Source organism: Balaenoptera musculus, chromosome 18, assembly GCF_009873245.2.
Source record: "Balaenoptera musculus isolate JJ_BM4_2016_0621 chromosome 18, mBalMus1.pri.v3, whole genome shotgun sequence".
Lineage (NCBI taxonomy): Eukaryota > Metazoa > Chordata > Mammalia > Artiodactyla > Balaenopteridae > Balaenoptera > Balaenoptera musculus.
In genome coordinates, this window is record NC_045802.1 from 73,192,221 (window position 1) to 73,216,683 (window position 24,463).

A 24,463-nucleotide genomic window follows, 5' to 3' on the forward strand; every position below is an offset into this window, starting at 1 on the left:
TCTCAACAAAATGAATCGATTTATTGGAAAGACGTAGGGTAATCAAAGAATTGGTGTGATTTGGGGCCAGATGGGAGGAAGCCCAGGTGAGGGCTCAGGCTGGCCCTTGGCTGGCAGCTTCTATCAGGGCAGTGTCTCTGAATTCTACTGTGTCCCTTAATCTTTGTTGTTGTAGATCAAGACCCAGAATCCTAGTACCAAGCTTCTGATCGGCAGGGTTTAGGTCAAGTGCCTATTCCCTCCTCCCCAACCAAGATCAGACGAAACTTTGCCCCAACATGAAAGGTCAGAGTGGGGAGCAGACCCAGGAAGCTGATTTCCAGCTGAGAACAGAAAACAGGGGTTCCTCCATCAAGGGAGCAGGGCTGCCAGGTGAAGGCTGTAAGTTTGGACACTCAGAGGTAGAAAAAGCCACAAACGTTGCTATGCGCAGGTAATCGAGTGCTCTATTAAAGTGTGCCACGTGGTCATACAATTGTCTTTAAACAAATACCTCAGAAAACACACGATGTTAAAAAAATTGTAGACACCTGCTTAAATTTTACAGGAGGCAGGTTTTCATGGTTAAAGGAAACCAACTTATGTATGTAAGACCTTTAATTAGCTGCTTTTATTTTGTAACAATTACAGGACACACAAATGCTACATTTTCTTCTGAGATGTGGTCTTGGAAGAAACAATTATTCTATTGATGCTGGGATGTGGGTGCACGGTCTCTTCTTTAATAGCACTTTCTACTTCAAATCTGTTAAATGAACATTTCTTTCTCTCTTTTTAGTGAATATCAAAGAAAAGAAAAAGGAAAAGGCGGTTCAGTCAGAAAATCCTACAATCTCTAGAATACAGAGATACCATTTGCACACGCGCAGCAAACACCAGCATCACTTTTGTTTAGAAGAAATAAAAATTGAATATATATTTGTATTGTCAGTAGTTTTCTCCTTAAACAGAAACACTTCGGTTGTCTTTACCATGTCTGGTTATTTAAATTATTTTTAATGTGGCAAAGGCCTTGGAATTAATCAGCCCCATCTGCATACACAAAAGACATGACACAGGGAACAAAAAACGTCTGAGGACAAATCTAGGCTTCCTTTCACAGGCAATAGGGGAAATTAGTGTCATCACTAGGTTGAAGACATAAAGAGATTCAAAATTAAAAATCCTTTGAACACTTCCAACAAGATTCCTATAATCAGCTGAAAGATAAGTAATGATCAAAGCCCTTTAAAACAGTATTGTTCACTCCATTAGAACTGTTTAAATGTACCCTACTATTCACCAGAAATTACACAAGATTACTGCAGAAGCTATGCTATTGTTTCAGCTAGGCACCCAGATGTTTTAAGGATGGCTACGCCCACCGGCGTAAGGTTAAAAGCCAAGATACAAAAACAGCTGCAGTTATAAACCTTAATTACCAAGAACATCCCACCACATAGGTACCCAATTGCCCTGACAAATTGATTTATCCTGAGCAGAGTGGGCTGGAGTTGATGTTTGGGGATTGGGAAGGCAGATTAGTAGAACGGCAAGTTCATTTCTACATGGGATCACGTTTTGTCTAATTCTCCAAACAAACCCTTCCAGAGCCCTCACTAACTTTGTATCTGGGGAACGTTAACCTCCTAAAGATTCCTTTTTCATTCAGTCCATGTTATCCCAGCTCCAGTACTATGGGTGAAAAGAGATAAGCACGTTTCTAAACACCTCATTACCACTGTTATTTTATGCAGTCGCCCAGGGATATTCCAGCAGTGCCACATCGGGACCTGAGAACATTCCTAAGCAGGAGACCAGAGTAATGAACGTTTGACAGATTTACTGACTCTTTTACTCTTCCTCCCCCGATGTACTGTGAGATTTAATAACAATATTGTTATTGCTTTTACTGATAACAATTTGGAGAGGACATCTTCTGTCTCCATCTTTTAAACACTTTGGAGGTTTCACATGACACCGCTGATCACTAGCTGAAGATGATGAAAGAATTAGCAGGACTTTAGAAACTGATTTCTACCAGCCATTTGGAAAACGTAGAGCAATTTCAGTTTTATGTTCCAGGCAATATCGCTTTAAATGTCACAGACAACACTGAGAGAGGGAGATGTTACAAGCGGAGTATAATCTCTGAAGTTGTGTGAACAGAATCAAAATCGAGTAGGTATGGGTTAAAGTATGGTGCGTGTAGTGTCAAATTTTAAACTTCTGCCCAGTTCTGAACATTTAGCCCTAGATTTTTTCACCTTCCCACGCTGTCTTCAACTCCCAAATATTGTATCATAGGTGAAGCAAGGATAAAATGAACATAATCATTATCCTTAAAGAATGCTGAAACTTGAAAATGTTAGGAAAATTTGGAGAAGTGTAATTCCACTGGGTTTGCCTTAGAATCTTGGGAGTGGCTTGAAGAGGCCGTAACATCTTTATATTTAATAATCAAACAGCAGAAATCACTGCCTTCAGCCATGACTTCTGGGCGTCATCCTTTCCCCATCCTCACATATGAATTCTAGGGAAATCGCAGGGCGATAGCTTCGATTTTTTGTATTGTAAGACAGTGATTTCCGAATACAAGTTGCATCAAAATTACCATCAGGAGTTGTTAATGCTAATAACCACAATAATCATAATAATCATAATTACATTTACTGAGCGCCCACTAAGTTCTTCACTAACCACTTCTTAAGCATAATCTCTTCCAAAGACTCAAATGTTTTAGAAAATCAGAATCTCTAGAGGTGACGCCCTGGCACCCCTCAGATGATTTCATTAATACTGTGGTTTGAAAAAAACAACAACAGCTGTGAAAAAATGACATTACTCTCCAACTATGTTCCCAAACCCTGGGGGTGAATAGTTATTGGTGAATAGAGGGTTTAAGATGCCTCAGGGAAAACCTGGCCCACCCTCTCCCAAATTCACAGGAGGTTTTAAGTAAGTCATGGAGGAGATCTTTGGAAGGCTTTAATTTTTTCCCAGTATGACCCTGGGCTTGCACACTTCTCTGTCATTAGGCTGTATTTCCAAGTTCCTTGGAGACTTTTGAGATGCACTGGCCCATGTTACATCCGGTACCATGCTGATCCAAAATGGACCTTGTGATTAGCACCCTTGTTCTGTGCAAAGACTCCAGGGTGTTTATCACTGATTTGTGGAGTTCTTTGTACTAAGTGAGGAGTGAGCTTTGGATGAAGATCTGTAGACTCTAAGTTCCTGGCAAAGCACATCTTGAAATTAATTTGAGAAACCATGATCCTCCAGGCCTTCACGTATACTAGTCCTTCCATTTGGAAGAATTTTCCATCAGTCCAGGCACTTTCAGCTGGTGAAATCTGAATCATTTTTTTCTGGTCCTTAAATCCTCTTAATATATTTTATAAATGAAACGTAAAATAGCCAGAGGAGCCAGAATAGACTATGACTTAACCAAGGGCAGGCACTGATTTTATTTATTTTCGTAGCACCTGTATCTAGCAAGCTGTTTCTTGCTTTTAAGCACAAGGTAGAACTTCAAAATATGCTTATTGAATGCATGAACAGAGCTTTCAAGAGTAATATAACATTTTTAGACTATAGAAAAGTACAAAAGTTGCTTTTGTGGATACATTTCATTGAGAAATTTGGATTCTTTAAAGCAAAATTTTTGCAGCTATCAAAGTCTATTTTTTAAAATACAGCATATGGAACTTCATTATATTTGAGTGATCTAATATCTAATTTGAAAAAAGAAATGGTCCATGAGTTGACTCTGGAAGTGGTTTAAGTCCTCACTTAGACCATGGTAAGCTATAGATAACTCATGGTACGAAATGTGTGTTCTCCATGAATGCCTTCATCAACTAGACCCTAAAAGAATACATACAGAAAATGAACAGGTTTGTTTAGTTGAATTGCTCTTTCCATGAAGATCACAGGTCATTTCTAGTCTTTTGTTCACTAAATATTCCAACAACTTTGAACAAGAATTAAGTGATTCAGGGAGATCAGCTCGGTGCTTTGTGACTACCTAGAGGGGTGGGATAGGGAGGGTGGGAGGGAGGGAGATGCAAGAGGGAAGAGATATGGGAACATATGTATATGTATAACTGATTCACTTTGTTATAAAGCAGAAACTAACACACCATTGTAAAGCAATTATACTCCAATAAAGATGTTTAAAAAAAAAAAGAATTAAGTGATTGACTTTGATATGCACCCTAAATAATGTAAAGACACCTAATCAAAGAACTTTCACATAGCATACTAAATAATCTGGCAGAAAACCACCACGGTAAAGCTGCAATTCTTTGGAGTAGAAGGCACCTACATGAAATTGATGTGAAATGTAGAGAGTTAACCAAAACTGACTTTTTAAAACCACTTTTAAATGGATAATATTGCCAAAACCTAAAGGAACTTCTAGTTTGCATGAAGTAAGTAGTACGTTTCACTGAAAATGAGTTAAAGTGTTTTCAGTATTTGCACTACATGACAAGCTATAGGCAATGCAGACAGGGCTGGGTTTTATTATATGCTCCTCACATTTTGCTTAAAATTTTGATTTTGACTCTTTAAATATACACTTAAGATATCTTCATGATCGAAGAAAAAGGCATGTAAAAATCTGTTGAATGCATGCCCTATCAGAATGATTGCTACTGGCTGGGTATTTTCTCCATTATTCCATTTTAAATTAGCCATGTCAAACTCCTGCCTCCTAGCCATTTGGCAGGGGTAGCTTAATGAGATTAAAAAAAAAAAAAGAAAGAAACAAGAAAGAGAGAGAAAGAGCTAATGGGCTAGATTGCTTTGCTTTGGTAGACCTGAACTGAAAATGCTTTTTTCAATATAGATTTGTTTTAATGAACACCACGTCAACCTGCCCTTATTCATCTTTATGTGAATCTTACATTTGAATATATCAAGTATCAGCATTGGCAGTGCAATTTGCATGCCCAGTTTTGAAAGGCAAACTCTTCTGTTCGTGACAACATTCAAACTGCCACACAAGCACTGTGTTCATAGTTATAGATAAGGTAATTTGAATTTTTTCCTCTATAACACATTGTGGAAAAAAATAAGGAAGAAGATAATGAGAGTTTTATCCCAGAATGAGGTCATCATTTGATTACCAGGTCCAAATCCAACCACACCTAGGTATAGCCAACTCCGTCCCATACCTTACGTTCGCATGCAATCTTTTTTACTCAGTTTTCTAAGGAACAAGAAACATCTGTCTTTTTCAGTCTCTTCACAGCATCCAACTCCATGGACAGATGTTTTCAAAACCACGTTGTCTGTGAACATTTAAAGGAATACTGTATTTGCATAAACTCTGGGAATTCCAAGCTTCGTGCTTTCCATACTGTTTTAGTTTTTTAAATCAATATTTTTTTGTTCTGTACCCATCATTTTGTTTTACTTCTCATAAAGCAGACATTGTGTGCACACATCTGTTAAATCTGGGCTGCATATATTACAGTTCTGTTCTTCCAGAAACAGGAAGGATTAATTACCACAGACCGGCTCTAGAAGCACCCCCGTGTTTCTTAACACACAAAATTAATTCAGAGTTGACAAAACTCTTTCAGACACAGCCTGCTTCCTGCTGATGACGCTTTATTAGCATATTCTTCCCAGAAAAAAAATGCCTCCTAGACCCTTTTTACCTCTCCTCTGAGTTCAATTTGTATAGCACTGAGTGACAGGCAGCAAAATGGCTTGAATATATGGAAGGCAAGTTGCCAAAATCCTCCCGATAGAAGCACTTTGGAGCCTTTGTTCTGAGCCCATTAAAGTCACAGAAGGTCCATGTACTGTAGACAGTGTGGGGCAGGCAGGATGTTCTCAGTAAGACAAAACAGCAGGTGATAAATGACATTAAATAACAGTGAGAATTTACCACAGACTAAATTAACTACTGGAGTGAAATGTTCTCAGCTCTAAGGCTATATTAACACTGAATGTATAATTAGGCGATTATCATTCTTTTTAGTGTTTGAGGAGTCTACATGTAAACATGATGAAGACAGCCCCATCTGACTCTGGAGACACAGGGCTGGGAGTGGTTCGAAGAATGCTGGAGAATAATTCTTCTTTCAGTCCTTATAAAGTCAATTGTAAAAATAAGTGCTTGGAAGTGAATTAGATTGTTGGATATCTTACACACACACACACACACACACACTTGAAATCTGCAGCCTCAGAGAACAGACTGCCAGGAAATCAAACCCTCAAAAATACATCTTGTTGATGTTCTTGAAATTAATCAGAACTTGATTACTGGCAAGAGAATTTTTTTCAGGTGCACATTAATCTGTGGTTTTCTTTTTCCATTAGAGACAATATCCTTTAAAATACTCAATTTCTGTTCTAAATCGTAAGGAATTCCTTTATGACCTTTGCCATGTTTGTGGCCTTAGAAGAGCATTTCACTTTGGTTTTCCCCTCAAGTCTCTAAGAATCTAAAGAAATGCAATCGAATTTTTCCAAAAAAAAAAAAAAAAAAAACGTGTCAGGGAAAGAAAATGAACTGCTACATTGATCATTGACTAAATTCTCCCCAAATCATCACATAGCAATAGCTTTGTCAAATGCCCTTAAAGGAAATACTAATAAAAATAGAAAATGATAATAATCTTTAAACTTCTTAAAATCATTTTTCTTTGCACACTATTTTTCTCTCCCAGACCCATGCTTACGTCTGATGAATAGTATTTCAGTTTTCTGCCCATCCAACCCCATCCTAAAGGGGGAATAAGTTCCTAATGATGCCAGGAGCACATATGGGCCTTTGGTAGAATTCTCACCGTGTAACATCTTGTGCACTTTCCATGAGGATCTCTTTTAAAGCTAGAACACTTCATTTTTGGCAACCAAGCTCTGTATGTCTAGACACATTATAGTGCTTGGTTACAATTGTATTTCCATAATAAACTAGTATCCATTCATTCATAACTTTCTCAAAAAATTCTCCTTTTGGGCTTTAAACACTCCAGGCTTAGCTTTAGCCAAAAGGTGAATATTTGGAAAGTTTCTGCTAAATCCATTTTATCAGCTATTGACTTCTATGACTCAGAAAATCATTTTCCATATGTCCACAAGAATTATTACCCCCAAAAATAACCCATGAGGAGCTGACTTTTATAATTTAAAGTTTTGAATATGACTAGTCCTTTGAGAAACAAGCTCAAAAGTTAGAATGAAAGATTCAAATTTAAAACCAAAATTTTTCTATGTACATATTCCACTAAAGCATAAACACATGCACACACAATTCCAATTTTTCAATTCTTTTGGAATTGGATGCACTTATATGTGCATCCCTTTCCTCTTATTATTTTTGTCTAGAAAAAAATTATTAGCAAAATCCTAACTAAATATTAGAATTCAAGGCTAGTTTATAACTTCCATAGCGGAGAAACTGTAACATTTTCTAACATGGCTGTACTTTGCAATAGCATGTTGTATCCAGACAGCCTTGGGCCCATGCACTGCTTCGCATACAATACCTCTCTGTGTGGATGATTTTTAAATCTGTACTAATTTGATTTTTCCCTTTTTCTTTTTTGACATAATCTAGAAAGATCATAAATATAACACATGTATGAAATAACTGAATATAGCACTGGGGCCAATTTGCTCATTCCAACCCATTTCGTCTCTTAAAATTCTCTCTGCCTCTCCTGGGCACCAGGGTTCTGAGCTTCTCAAGAGACTCTCTCTTATAATCAGTTAATTAATGAGCACTAAATTAGTGACAGTCCCTCAGCCCTTCCAAACTTGTTTTTATTTAAAAGAATATTCAATAAAGCAAAAGTAACTCAAGGTAAACAAGAAAACTGAAAGTAGAATTTAAAATACTTGACACCTTGACAATGGTGATATTTTGTTCAAAGTGATTTCAGGGCAAACCCTTTATAAATTGCTTATTTAACCTCTCTGTGCCAAATATCCTCATCCATTGACTAGCAAAAATATCAGCATTTACCTATTTGGATAATTGTGAAAGTTAAGATTGTGGGGTAGACATCACTTAGAAGAGTTCTGATTAAAAATGTACTCAGAGGGCTTCCCTGGTGGCTCAGTGGTTGAGAATCTGCCTGCCAATGCAGGGGACACGGGTTCGAGCCCTGGTCTGGGAAGATCCCACATGCCGCGGAGCAACTAGGCCCGTGAGCCACAACTACTGAGCCTGCGCGTCTGGAGCCTGTGCTCCGCTACAAGAGAGGCCACGATAGTGAGAGGCCCGCGCATCGCGATGAAGAGTGGCCCCCACTTGCTGCAACTAGAGAAAGCCCTCGCACAGAAACGAAGACCCAACACAGCCAAAAATAAATAAGTAAATAAATAAAAAATCCTTCCCTCGACTTAAAAAAAATGTCTTCAGCAAATATCAGTTATCATTAATGGTCTAATCATTATTGTGATTATCAAAGAAGAGTAAAAAGAGCCCTGAAGATGTCAATTCTGGGCCTAAATCCAGTACTAGCAATCATAGAAGAATTTTTCCCACTTTTTAATTAATGATAATTTTTACATCTAGATATATATATTAATTCCCATGAGTTGGGTAAGATGTTTAGTACACACAGACAGAATTCCTTTTCAAACTTAATAAAATAGATATTAATCACCAATACGTATCAGTTACTATAAACGGCCACATACTGTACGTGAATGGCAAGTCGGAGGTGATTTCACTGTGATCACCCATTATGACCCAAAACAACTTGCCCTTGGAGAGTGTGCTGGAGAAACAGGGTGACATCACTCATCCACCCCACAACTCGTATCATCCACTCTAGCAAACAATTTTCAATCTCTTCAAAGTTATACATTCTTAAATCAAAGACCATAAAATATCCATCTGAAAAATTAGTCGATGTATGCTTTCAGTACTTAAATTACCAGGTAAATAATTTCTACATTGTTATTTTTTTACCTATAAAGCCATAAACAACATGAACTTAGATGGCTTTTAGCAACTTTGTAACAGTTGCCAGAACTAAAACAAACAAACAAAAACCCCCCCAAACAAAAAAAACCACTCACAAATGTCAAAAAAAAATTAATTTAATGATATTGAGAGAATCTGGTTAATTCTGATTATTTTTTAAGTTTGACAAAATATGACAAAGACACTACATAGATGTTTTTGGTGTTATCAGAATAGAAAAGAAACACCATCTAAGCTATTTTATAGCAAGTTCAAAACTGATCAATCATTTTATAATGACTCATAGGATTGTAAAGCATGTTAAACAGTCAGAACTTCACTGAAGGGTAGTAATTAACACAGTTACCTGTATCATGCAGTCTAAATGCAGTGAAATTTCAAAAGAACAACAACAAAGAATAGATACTGAAGGACTTTCTTATAAAATTCAGAGGCTTCTAACCTCTTTTCAGTATGTTTTTCTTTTTATACTTTTATTACTAGTGGCAAATTCTGTGTCTCTGACTATACTTAAAATATAATTTAGTAAAAATTATGCATAAAATGCATATACCTGTTATCTTATAAGATCAGTAATGACTCCATATTTCAATAACTAACATTTTCATAACACCTACCAGCTTCTGAAGCATTTCCATACTCAAGAAATCACTTCATTGTCTTGTAATAATGTATAATGGAAAAGAATCTGAAACTGTACACCTGAAACTAACACAATATTTTAAATCAATTACAGTTAAATGAATAAAATTAAAATTTTAAAAAATTTTTAAAAAAGAAAGAAATCACTTCATTATCATAAGAACCTTGTGATAAATTCATTAATGCCTTTTAATTTTTTTTTTACAACTGAGGTTAAATGACTTACCCAAACTCCCTAACTTCTAGAAATTACCAAAAACAAGAGTCAGACCCACATCTTCGGCTCACAAATTCCACGATATCATACTCCCTATCTGTACCTTTATTTTAAGTTGTAAATAATAATTCCAGTCTAAATGAGTCTTGAAATCCATCCATGGGATTTCACAATGTGCCAGGCAGCGCTGTGCAGTTTATGTTCATTATTTTAATTAATATTCAAAACAGCAATGCAAGATACAGGTTTATTTGTGGCATCTTACAGATAAGAAATTCCTCAAGATTATAAAGCTAATACCAGTATTGGGATTCTATGTACTTAGTCACGATCTTTGGAGAATTACTTTAAACTGTTTTAAACATTCTTCGTGGGCCTTCATGGAAAATGCTTCTACTAAATTCTTGAAGTGGAGGAGATGTGTCAACTGTACTTTACTGACTGCTGAGCGTTTGTAGGCGCTATGAGGTTTATCTTCTAGATTCACATGGTCAAAGATCCTGGTAAAGTGAGAAGTTAGTATGGGGGCTTAAGAAATCCAAAGAGGAAATAGAGTGACCTTGTAGATTTAACAGAATATGTAAATGAGGCTCCACAGGAAGTGTGAAGCTATACAGAGAGAATCTGCAAGAAGAGGCCAGTGCAGCAAAGTCATTGGGAATGATGCCACAAGAACTCATTAAACTCTCTTCAATGAGGGAATTATTCTGTAGGTATCTGATGGTGAGTGAAACGTGTGAGGGGACACAAAATATAGGATAGGTTAAGGAGAACAAGTCTATGCATGGAGATCAAATCAAATGGGATCGTGAAGAAGGAATGAGGAATGCATGAATGAATGTGATTTTAAAAAAATGGGATATCTCAGCCAGAAATAAAGCAAGGGCATGGATGTACTTGGAATCAAGTCATGCTAAGGACTGAGAAATAAAACTGAGTCTTTTGTGGTCATTCAACCCTTCTGGATTGTATCATGCATAAGAGCCGGATTAGCTGAAAGTCAGAAAGGCTGGAAGCAGAAAGACATTTCATTAATCTAAATATATTAGCTAGCCAGGGTCTAGACGAGGACTTTATGGATAAGAAAGTAAAGAAAAGTGTAATTTAACAAAACAGAACTTGGAATGGCCGTAACAGATAAGAAGCATCAAATTTAAACCCATTTGCATTTGGGGAAAAGTGCAATAAATTTTAATAATAAATAAAAGCCATAGCGGCTCATTCAAATCATTTGCCCGCATGCCTCCCTTGTGGAGATGACACAAAAAGTAAGATGAATGAAATTTGACTTTATTTCTAATACTGTGGCATAAAGCTATTATTTTACTTGCTGTGATTATGATCAACTTAATTTCCAAAAGAGGAAAGAGATAAAAGGACAAAAATGATGTTATCAAATCTGTTCACAATGCTGAAGGATTGAGAGATTGATTTTTAATTTGAAAGTTAACTCTGCATTCTACAAGCTATATCTGTAGCATATCGCCTGCCTGGATAAATAGTACTTAGTATGTAAGTCATTTCTAAGAGCTGGTTTTAGTGTTTAGGCTAATAATTCTAAGGCATTTCAAAATTGTATTTAGGTTATGAATTTTGTAGCCCCCCCTTTTAATTTTTTACCATTCAGATTAGCATTTTTAGGTCTTAGGGGTTTTTAATACTTGCATCTTAGACCCCAGACTCCAGGCCCTGGCACTTGGTCACGAGGTCAGCTTGCATCACACACTGTCTTTCACCAGTTATGCTGTGCATATAAAGCTCCTTGCCATTTTCTCTTCCTGACCTTGGTTCCCTGAACTTAAATCTTTCAACTTATTATACGACTGCATGAGAACGTGTTAAATATTCATATGTGTGGTCTTTTGCTGAAGATAGCTCTGTTCTTCATGGTCTTCAGTGAAGCTGAGGTATGCAGTTCTGCCCCAGGAGTGTTGGGGCACCTCTGCTGAACATGCAGGAGGCTCCAGGCCTTCTGGCCCAAATGTTTTCTCTCTTGAGGCCCAGAAAACACTGTGGAATTCCCTCCTGTAACTTCTATTTCCCTCCTAGGAATCTCACAAAATTATAGAGGGAATATAATTCAATCACTATCATCTAAATGAAAGACAGTAAAACCAAATACCAAAACAAATGGGCAATAATAAACATTTTATATAAATTTGACAAGAGTATGAAGGCCTTTGCATTGATCAGAAAACAACCCCCCCCCCCACACACACACAGTGATGACATAGAATGTCGTTAAGATGTGTCTACTTTCAATCTGCAAAAAGAGAGAAGTAAGTGAATAGGAGACATGTCAAAATTGTTTTTCTTGAAAACTAACAGATAAAAATGTGTTCCCCAAAAGGACACTCACTGGACTACAAATTGAGAAATGTGTTAAACTGCAAAGAAAATGCAAAACAGTGTTTGTCAAATGATTTGTCTCTGTATCAAATTTTATCATCTTAAAATTGTTACCGATACTTTACACTTAACAATGATTATTTTTCATTGTACATCCAAGAAAAGTACCCAAATGTTGTTTGTGTTGATGTTGGTTCCTTAATCTTCAATTCTGTATTAAATATTTTTAAAAATGACATGTTGGATCAAAACCCAGAAAGGAGTTTTAGGATCCATTTTGTATGTTGCATTATTAAGTCCTTAGAAACATATTGTATGGTGAATAGCATTATTTTCAGCTTAACCTGAGACAACAAAATCTAAAGGAAGTCAGAATGCTTGGCCAAGGTCACGCAGTGATAGGGATCGTGGTAGATGCTGGGAGAACACTGGATTCCTGGACTCCTGCGTCCACATTCACCTACAGGAAGTGGCACTAGATGCAGGCTGGCCTCACTCCCGGCCCTCACTGGGGAGTTTGGGGGACGGGACCAGACAGGCACGATCAGCTTTTATTGGGCTCTCCACCCTGGCTCCGTGTACAGTCAAGTTTTTTTTTTTTTAAATATGATGAATTCAGTGCTGTCCAGAACTGTCAGGCATGTAGTGGAGAAATCTGAATAGTTGGAGGCAAACACAGTAGGAGGCTGATATGGCCACAGAGCCAAAGCCTTCTTCTCCAGGATAACTTGTATTAGAAATAGCTCAGCTATCCAGATTTCTGATCTCCTGTCAGTCTCTCGACTGGCTGCAATTGGCCCTTGATAACTTCACAAAGCTGTTGCACAAGCCCTGTAGGACCTACATTTGTGTTCCTTTTTACATGAGGAAAAAAATAGCTCTCTACTTATGCAAAGCACTCTGGACCGCTTCGCTTTTACATACAACCAAAAGTAATCCTAACTGACACAAAGCACAAGAAGAAAAACATTAATTGGTGTTCTACTCTGAGTTGCAAATGATGACAGGAGAACATCCTTAAATCCAGTAGACATTTGAATCAAGGGATGAAAAAAAGATGAAAGGATCATGAGAGATCTCCAGACTGGAGATTCTTCGTCAGCATCTTCACTGTATCTCAACATTTTGCTTACCAAGAAACACTTGATGGACATGCGTTAGTGTTCTTTTCAATCTCAACTTCAGAACCGTGGGGGATAAATACTACCCTAGTTTCCCTTAACAGCTGACTGTCAAATGTTATGCAATTGGATATATTTATTTTTCAACACTAAAAACTGAAAATAGGAGTTTTCATGTAGTAGGACATTTTATGCCAACTGACTTTAAAAAGCAACATTATATATTATAATTTCTATTAAAATTTTATGTATTAGAATTTTAAGATTTAAAGGTAGAGGGATAGATAAAGTAGTATCACGAGGAAAGAGAATTTTGCCCACTGAACATGACTCATCCTTAGAATAACTGAGAGATTCAAGCAAATAGGTTTTGTAAGATTTAAGCTTTTGACCTTTCTCAAAACTTAATCTGCTTCTATATATGATTCTTAGCCCTGGGTCATTTCAAATGTAACCCCTGTTTCAAAAATCTCCATTTGTTTTCTTTTTTCTTTTTGTTTTAACATTGCTAGAGTATTTAAACTAGCTTTCAGCATTGTCCCTGTTTAGTGGCTCCTTCTAGACATGACTAAAAACACCCAGCACTAGAAGCTATTCCATTAAAATGAATGCATTTTTCTAAATGACGGCCAATGAACCATAACAGAATAGAACCTCCTCTCTCTGGAAGTGATCAGACAGGTTCAAAAAGAATATTTGATGGTGTGCCAGGTCAGCACATTGCTGCGATTATAAGCACAAGGCCCACACCCGAAAGAGCCAGACTTTTCTTCTCTATTATAGACCAGCTGCCTCCCATAGTGAGCCTGAGTCAGCTCAAGATCAAAAATCTCAGCTCCTTCTATGTGGGTTCTGGGACATTTCACAGTAGCGCAGGACCCGGGTAAAAGCATTAACAAAATGACTTGGGATCATGTCAAGAAGAAAGTGAGAGCTAGGGCCATGTTTTCCAGTATCACTAAACCTTTTCTTATACTACACCGAGCTGTCTGTTTAGAAATCTGTGTTGAACACAAGCTACCTGCTTTATAATTCATTCAAACATCCATCCGTGGAGCACATACCTATTGAGAAAATGTAATCAGATTGTTATACTAAGCTGTGTATCCTGCTTCTGATGCTAATATTATGTTTTGTTGTTTGTTCAAACAACTTTTCTTCCCCTAAACACCTTCAAATACCTGTTTTGTATTTGTGTAGCGCATCTAGGGTGAAGGAAGTGTGTGTTTATTCCATTCAATTCCACGTTTCACGTATCAGTTCTTTAAACACCTAAACTGTATATTCTGCTATTGTATATGTTTTAGAACAACAAACAAAGCCTTAATTTCTTATGTATGAGCTAATCAAGCCAAAGCACCATGTTTATTTTATTGTGCAGGGATATAATATATATATTTATTGCAATAATAGAACCTCGGTTGGAATGGAATTTCAAGGTAATCCAGATGAAAGTCCTATTTTGCAACACATCAAAAAGCAGCGCTTTCAACTGCGGGATGGATAACAAAACTCCTGGAGAGGTACTCATTGTACTGCATTGACATCTGCACCTGGTATTTCTCGCTCTGCCCTCAAGGGCCACAGAAAAGCCCAAATGTTCTTTCATATAACAGCCCTGAAAGGCTGAGAACATAGTTCCCTCCACACCTGCCCATCTGTCTCCACCCTAGTCTCAAGCAATTTGTCTCCTGTTCAAGATAAACCTCCGTTCTCTTCTCACCCATCTTTACCCTTCTCCTCTGGATGTGTCTTTTTTGGTCTATGTTCCTCTTAAAGAGCGGACACGAGTTGTAGGTGTGATGTGTCACTCTGACTCCCTGTTCCTCTCAAGGTTGGCACCACTCACATTTGCGTTCTTGGCCTCCATTATTCTCTGTGCTCTCATACTGAGCCTTCAGCCAATTAATACTGCAGATCTTTCTTGTAAAGGCTGCTCTGCATCCTCATTAAAACCCATCTATCACGGGCGCTTATCTTTTGGACTTAGTGTGGGCTTTTATAATTCCATTATACTTCACATCCTCAGGCTTTTTTTTTAACCTTTTCAAGAGCATCTCAGTTTCTGAAATGTTTTAATGGGAGTCTGATCATTTCACGACTCTGTTCAAAAAACTTCAAAAAATACCTAGAAATCCACCCGATTAAGGTGAACTATTCCTAGCCTAGGATTTAATGCCCTCCTACTAGCCCCTCAGTGGACTTTCCAGTCTCATTTCCTGATCAGAAGTTGCACCTGTGTGGCTGGGGATACCCACCCAGCCCCCCACAAAAGAGAAAACAATCTAAGTCACACGTTTTCTGTAGTGAATCAGGGACTACATTATCTACCAAGACAGCTCCTGAATTGGTACGAGGCAAAGGAGGTAGCATTTGTAAAAGCTCACTGACAACATTTAAGCTTTAAGAATAAGGTAACTGTTTTCCCAGGCAAAGTGATCTACTTCCTGTAAAATGTTTTTCAGCCTTCATGCTTTGGGATATACACTATTAATTATCACTGTATTTAAAGGTTTTTTTTTTTAATCACACTTCAAATTATTGAAATACCTTTGATCTTGAATTATCCATCTCTGTGAAATTACTCCTGTGTCCTCCTTCATTAAAATCTCATCACATTTTACTTCCTTCATGGCAAAAGGAACTTACTGTAGAGTGGATTTCTATACTTTGTTTTTTCCTTTCATCTTATATCTCAACCCCCAAACTATAAGATTCTTGAAAATTGTTTCATACTCATTTTTAACATCAATATCAACTAACACAAGCTGCTGCATGATTATTAGTTATATTGAGTTAAATCAGTGCTTCTTTCATCTTACAGTTTCTCATACACCAAATCTATCAGAAATCGATGTTTATGAGGAAGTCAAAGGAATGCTTTTCCATTTTGTACATCATTTTAGAAATGATTGAGTTCTTATCTTGAATCCTTCTTTGAAATTTGAAATGGGAACAAAAGAGAGAGAGAAAGTCATACTGTAGCATGAGTGTTCCAGGGGCAAAATAACGACCAGGAAGGTAAATGACGAAAGACGTGCAGTCCCAACAGGACAGCAGCACTATGTGTTTCCCGGAGTTTTAAGAAGCAGAAGCAAATCAACCTGCATCTTGGGTATCTGATTCCCTCTTTGAACTTAATTTGAGTCATGACATTGCATGATGCAGGAGGCCATCTTTCACTGGCTCTAAGCCAGATCAATCAGTGTATCCCTATCAGAACTGTTTCCATGATCCAGGAAGATGGAAAGCAGAACTGAGGCCCATTAAATTCCATTTGGCTATTTCCATATTGTATGAAAGTGCAGATAAAGCCTATGTCCAGATTTACTTAAATTACAGTATGATGTCTTCTCTGTCTTCTGGCATGTCACTCAGTGTAGTCGGTTTCTTATATTGCTTATATATCTATGTGTGTAAGTTATAAATTCACGAACTTCAATATTTGTGTTTACATATGTAATTCACTTGTACCAAATTAGTAATATGGGAAAAATACTAATCCTTAATCTCAATGCCCCCTTGAGAATTTCAGGAAATCAGAACAAGGCGTCAGGACATTTATTTACCTAATAGACCCGAGGTAACATGAATTAAATATTAAAGAATCGAAAAGAGATGGAAAATAGGAAAGTTTGCAACAAGTGAGGAATCAATCTAAATGAATAGGAGAAAGGGAAAGTAGTGAGATTATATGTGATATGTGAGTCTTATTGTTTACGTCATCTGAAATATCAGAGTCACATAGACATGCATTCCACTGACATTCTTTACAACAGCATGAATAAGCTGCATGAATAATAGATGGCAACACATCAACAAGAACAACATCCTGGTAAATGAGTAAGGCCGGGACAACAGCAAGACCTTAATGGTCTAATGTACCTATCATTCCATCTCTTCAGTGACAAGTTCTCTCTCTCTCTCTTTTTTTCTTTTCAATTTTTCTCTTTTCCTGAAATGTGTTTTTGCCTTATTAGCAAGAGCTTTATCCTTCATGTATTATTTTCCTACAAAATGATCTTTAGGTTCAATTCAAAAATATTACAAACGTGTGTTAGATGTATATTGATTGCATCACTTGTGCAACTTACCAAAATGCATTAACAAAATCAAAGTGTTAATGTTACAGAAGCTTGATTGAACCAAGCAGGATTTTCATATTTTCTTTAAAGTGGATAAATGGAAATAATGTAATACGTAAAGTTATTTTATGATTCAATATCTATTTTAAGTCTGACAATGTTTAATCAAAATTGATTAAAATGTGAGATTAGACATTATCTTAAGACATTGCTAAAAATCAAAAAGTATCTTTTGTTTTATGTTAACCTTGACAATTTTTAAATAACTGTCCTTTCATAGATTTCTGTAATTTAGTTAGAAATGCTGTACAAATATCTATATGAAGAATCATCATGATAAATTTTTTTCCCAAAGATTTTATTTCCCCAACACAGTTTATTTCTAAAAAGACTGTTAAAGATTAAACATTGAGGAGTACTTGTAAACTAAGATAGAGAGGGGGAAAGTAACATTAACACATTGGTAACAAATATTTAGTTTACAGTATTGTTTAAAAATATTTGAAATATCTTTGAGCAAACATAAAGTTCATTTATATTCTAGAATATTCATTTAAGCTATTTCTATGTTAAAATATCAATTCTATAATTTTTCAAGTCTGACAAATCAGTGCACCGATTTCCAGGCATAGGTTTGAAATAAAATATGAGATTGACCACTGTAAGCACTGGTTTAAGAAAAAAAACACACAAAAGTCTACTTTCAAAACAAATTTTATTCTAACACGTACTGTATTTTACATCTACTTAGAAAACTTCTAGTATAAAGGAAACTCTTGTGTATTTTAGGGCTCAGACCATATCTATAAATCTGTAACTTAAATGAACAGAAAAAAGAAATCACTCTATTCAATATCATGAAATCTGTATATTTAGGTAGTCTTCAAATATAAATCTGTAAATACTTACTAAAAAATAAATATTCTAATTCAGCACTGATCACACCCATATGCATATAAATACATTAATTATTTTTAAGTTTAGCCAAAAGTATCATAAAATAAATAAATCTTACATAAGTATGAGTTAAAATCTCTAGGGCATTGTTTATGGCACCAGAAACCTGGTGAATACAATTAAAAACTTAAGTCAATATGATATAATTCAGACATGAATATTTTCTTTTGCCACTGATTATCTTATGAAGGAAAGCAGAAAGTTATGAGTCTTATAATTATTGTAGTAAGTACATTATACCAAAGATGAATTTTAATTTCATAAAACATCTTCCTGTAAAGTACTTGATCCATCTAGGTGCAAAGTAGAATGGTAACAAATATACTGTTGACCTTACAGTTATTCAGGAACTTAGATGAACAGAAATTTATATGGGAAACTATTAAATGAAATTAATCTAAAAAGCAAGTCATAGGACATACCTGGCCCATTGATATTTGCATGCTTTGTCTTCTGTCCTGCTCAAAACCATGGTTTCCTGGAATAAAACTTACTTCTGGGCAGAGTTTCTACTAGACTGCTAGCCAAGCATTAGAATGGAAGCAACACTGAGTACATGTTTCTTCTTGTTGTAGATATTTATACTGGGAGTAAGCCCCACTATTTACAGTGTATATTTGTGATTTCCACCTGGTCTGATCCCTCTGAGTTAACAATATTATTAGACTTTGTTTTTATTTTTTTTCTTACAAGTCATGAAAACTGCTCTCTCACAGAAGGGTAGGAGTCACAGTCTAAGTCTTCTGGAATTCAGTATTATCCATAGCAGTGAATATCCACAGCAGTGACTATACTTTAAAATAACTTGGGACGATCTGCATTTTAAATACTAATGCCAGGAGAATCTGGTTCAATTGGTCTGGGAATGGTAGTAGTTAATCCGTACGCTGTTAAAGGTCCTCAAGTGAAACAAATTTTAGCCAGAGTTGAAACCACCAGCATATACAATTCCCAGCACAGACAGATGACATAGAAAAATTATTAGTTATGAAAAAAAATAGTCAAAAGAAAATCACCTTAAAGAATCAGAGAAAACAGCTGTCACCAAAATGTATCTCCTGCAAGAAACAGGAGAAAATTTGAAAATTGCCTTTAAGATCTTTCTCGACAAGATTCTATAACCTATTGCATCTATTAAACAATGTTTTACCTTCAAATAAGTAGAGTGGAAAAATCTACAAAATACATCAAGGTATCGGAATAGTATAATTATTATTGTTGTTTTCAAAAGTTCAACAATAAGGCATTGTGTTTAAATTTATAAAAAGTAAGATGATTAATATTAAGAGATATTTTGTTTACATATTGAGAAAATGTTATGAATGCAGAAATATCTTAAAAACTTAAGATAAAGAAAAAGCTTAAGGAGCAAGGAATAAATGAATGTATACTAAATACTCGAACTTCAAATAATAATCCATCTATATTTTTAAAGATAATTTCATAGTACAGTTATTATTATTCAGATTGCCTTGGAGATTGAAGATGAAGAAAAGGATACATAGTACTGACTTGTGATAAAATTATCTGGCTGTATCTAGATATTTGTCACTTTTCCTCTTTTTGTCTGCCAATCCTCCCAGGCTGCTTCCCGCTTTTGCACAAGACTTTGTGCTATGTGGAGTCTCTCTCTACATTTTCCTCTACAAAAATCAAAGTGTGCAGTCCCTTCTTTCCTTAAGCCCCTTGGCATTCAAAATGAAATCATGTCCCAAAGTCACCACCAAGAATTTTGAATATTACCAACAATATAATACCACCAAGAATTTTGAAACTTGAGTGGATGGTGTAAAGATGAAAGTTTAATATTTGCATCCAAGGTTTTAATAGTCCAGTAAATGATGTACTAGGAAGGTAGAATCCAGGGGTTGCTTTCTCTGAATTCTCTAAATCTTTTCATATATCTCCATTTCATTGATCAGTTTTCAATTTTTTCCTTTCAATGGCTTAAGCTTTAAAAGTTTAAGCTTTAAACTTTTCTTTTTCACTTGGGATCTTTGAGTGGAAGCACAATTAAAGCATTTTTATTAACATAAGCAGAAAAATAAGTTAGGATAGCAATAGGAAACTTATAAATGTGTTCTTTTCCAGAACCGTTTTAGCAGCCTTAGCATATAAGGGGATTACCTCAAACAGAGAAGACAATTCTCATCTCACTTTCTATTTACCCAATTTTCATTGTCTCTAGACCTGGAACTTGAGTCAGAGCCAAGCCTAAAATAGGAGTCAACTATACTCAGAAAAAAATGACATAGGAATAGAATTGTTAAACATTTATATCAGCGATATTTGTGAGACTTTTCATAGAAATGAATTCTGAGGGTGCTCAAATAACCGGGAAATATTACTCAGGGTGGGTGAATATTTCCAAGTGGACACTTACCCAAAGATTCTGGATAGAGTAGGTTATTTTGAGCAGTTGGACATGTTTCTACTTGTTTAATAAGCATGCTGGCTAAAAAACTGGGATTAGGCTCAGTGGAAACCTATGAGAATATGATGCCAAAAATCCACTGGATTTAAGGTAGGGAGGATGCAAAAACTTTGGAATATGGAAATCCTAGAATGTCTGTCAAGATTATGACTTGCCTAACCATTCACTAGGTATGAATCTCCTAGGCCATTCCTTTCGTGAAGAGATTAGATAACCTTTTACCAATAGCTGAGTGATGCCAAGGAAGACAGGTCTCTTTAAAAACATTGGGACTGGGAGTATTTGTGTTGTCAGAAACCAAAGACACAGGATTTACCCACAAGATGCAAAGGGCTGTTGTAGCCCCGAAAAACGTCAGGGCCATTGGAGTCATTAGAACTCCATGACCCATGGATTACTGTAGCTTTAAATTGACCATGGATTCCCAAGGATCATAATTAATGTCAGCCTACTAAGATACTGTTACATTTTTATTTTTTAAAAGTATTCTAGTTCTAGTGCATAGAAGCCTGATTCAGGCCACCAAAATAAAGTTTTGCTCTTCACTTAATTCCCAAATTTGAGTCAAATCACAGATCAAGTCCTTTAAATAAAGTGCAGGTTAGGGCTTCCCTGGTGGCGCAGTGGTTGAGAATCTGCCTGCCAATGCAGGCGGACATGGGTTCGAGCCCTGGTCTGGGAAGATCCCACATGCCGCGGAGCAAATAGGCCCGTGAGCCACAACTACTGAGCCTGCACGTCTGGAGCCTGTGCTCCGCAACAAGAGAGGCCGCGATAGTGAGAGGCCTGCGTACCGCGATGAAGAGTGGCCCCCACTTGCTGCAACTAGAGAAAGCCCTCGCACAGAAACGAAGACCCAACACAGCCATAAAAAAAAAAAAAAAAAAAAAGAGCCGGTTTATATTTCTGAATAAAGATATTGTGAGGACGTCAGAAGTTAGTTCCATACATATTTTGTAGTCTTCTGTAAAGGTGTCTGCATTCCTATACCAGAGTAACTGTGCACTAGTGAAAAGAAATACATTAGATACCAGCTTTATTTTAATTTTGGGAAAACCAGAGCTCTCTGTCAATCTAGAGTCAAAGAGGAATTACACTGAGTTCAAAGACAATGAAGTTGTTCCTAATTCTGCTTCAAAGTATGCCATGGATATTTCCCCAGTTCATGATTAAAAAGTCCTCCTCCCCCAAATGTTTTATTTATCTAAATTCTAAACAATTCATTGTTTCTCCTGAATTTAATAATATACATTTAAACATCAAGTTAGCATAATTTATTACTTGTTATTTAATAAATATTGTATTCTACATGGATGTGAAATTAGAGAACCTGCAGTTTTACAAGTGACTCTAAAAAACACTGATTCAGAGTTAGTCATCTATCTCCAGAAAAAGTTCATAGATATTTGGGATCATTTAGATTTGCTTCCAGCAGAAGGTCTATATCTGAATCTTGTGATACCATATATTCCTATGTTTTAACAGTTGATTTAAAATAAACAATTACAACAAAATGGTTATAAAGATGAAGAAAAAGAAATTGAGTAACTTTAATTCAACCATTCTATGTGATTATTTTAAATTTTATTCCTCTTTAATTTTTTTAAACTGCAGAGACATTCAAAAGCCACTAGAATCAACCCCAAAGAAACAAAAATATTGACAGTACTGTAATTTCGAGAATCTATTGTGCAATGCAATTTTTATCACTCTGCCAAACAGCCATCTGTTTAAAATGTTCCTTACTATATATAATTCATATATGCTGTTTCATAAGAAATACATTTTGAACCTAAAATTAATTAAAAGGGTTTGTTGTTCAATTCTAACGGAGGATAATGGACAATTTTAACTATCTTCTATTTAGCACACATATGTAAAGACAATTTGACAAAATTGTACCATATTTCAGATGTTTATTCAGAGCATATACAGCCTTCTGGAGAACCTCACCCCAGCTCTGCAAGGCACCACTGAGTTGGTGCTGGAATTGAATCTTCAAGAGGTCTTACTTACTACCATTCTACCAAGCCAGCTGCTTGGCATGACGGGGGCTAGGGTAAGATGGGTGAATTCTACGGACATGGGTTCACTATCACACTTCTTTTGCTGTGAAATGAGTTCCCGGGTCAGAAGCAGTGTGAATATCATGGCAGTGCACAAGATGTCCAATTTAATCAGCCTGCCACCAAGTAGCTGGCTGACCAGCCTTGGAATGGTCGGTCCCATGTTGGGGACTCAGTCTTGGTCTCTGCTGGTGGCAGACTGTGAACTCAGCAGTGGCTGTGGCCTGGTCAGCCTTGGTAAGTGGATTTCCATGTTATGAGTTCAATATAACCTCCTTCCCTCCCGCCATGGCCACTTGGTTCATAAGCCCACTGGGCAATGACGGAGATGGCTGTGGATAAGACTGACTGTATCTGTGGAATGGGTTATCCTATCCACAGGATAGAGGATTGTTAAAATCCTCCTCTGCTGAGATCACCCCTTGGTGACTTCATTAATTTAGTCAACATCACTCAATTCAATAACTTGAAAAGTATTTATATTAAATACAAAAATATAATCCATCAAGGGAACATTTATGTTAATAAAATGAACTACTAATACCTCCTATTTCAAAGAGCTTTCACCCTCAAAGAGTCTGTTCTTCCCAAAGTTCACACAGATAAGGTTTGAGAGAGGTTGGGTTAGGACAGAGGTATCCTGCTACTCAGAGTATTATTTCTTTTTTAGAAAATTTAGTAAATGTCTAAAACCTAGGTGAGGAGGTTTAAGTTTCAACCTCAAGGTCAAAGAGTTGAAGCTGAAAATCCGTCTGGATTCTCGCCATTGATCTTTCCTTTGTGTACAGGTATTATCATTTCATCCAAGAGGGGGCTCTGATATGATCTTCCAAACTTAACTATATTTTTCAAGAGATCTATACAATAACGATGGCCACTGATTATTTCCTTTGTACTGGTCATTGTGACAGTGCTTTCATATATTATCTCCTTTAATCCACACAACAAATCTATGATGTAGGTATAGACTCTCCTATGAAGAAAATGAGACAGAAAAGGTTTAGTAACTTGCCCAAAATAATGCAGAAATAAGCAGAACCAGAAGCCTCTCTTATTTGTGTATGTCTGCAAAGTCTACGTTCGTAACTGTTACATTAAGTTGCTTCCCAAAGTTATAACTCATTTTATTAAATTCTAATGCCATGACCACTTTGTAACAAAGGTGTGTGTGTGTGTGCGTGTGTGTGTGTGTGTATGGTGTATGGATAGGTACTCTAGAAATGGGAAATACGTATGCATATTTGTGTTCATATTCATACTTGTAATGTGGTAACCTATAAAATGACTGTTATACTCCCTGGCATAAAGTGTCCAAGAAAGCAAAGGGTATAGCGTGTAGTCAGCCACTAGCCTAGTTATTTTCACACGTATTAGATATTTTACTGCTCATTACAACCATGAGTGATAGAATTTATTGCCCCCGTTTTCCAGATCAATACATTGAGCTTAGGAAATTCAGGTAATTTGCCCGAGCTGACATAGCTAATAATTGGAAGATGTGAAATCTAAGCCAGCGTCTGTTAATTCCAAAGCTCCTGCACTTCCGGGATAACACACTGCCAGTCTGCTTGTTATCCTGCTAGCCAAACACCGAAAGTTTCTTTTAACTGAGGAAGAGTTACTATTCCATGCCTTAAACTGCCAGACACAA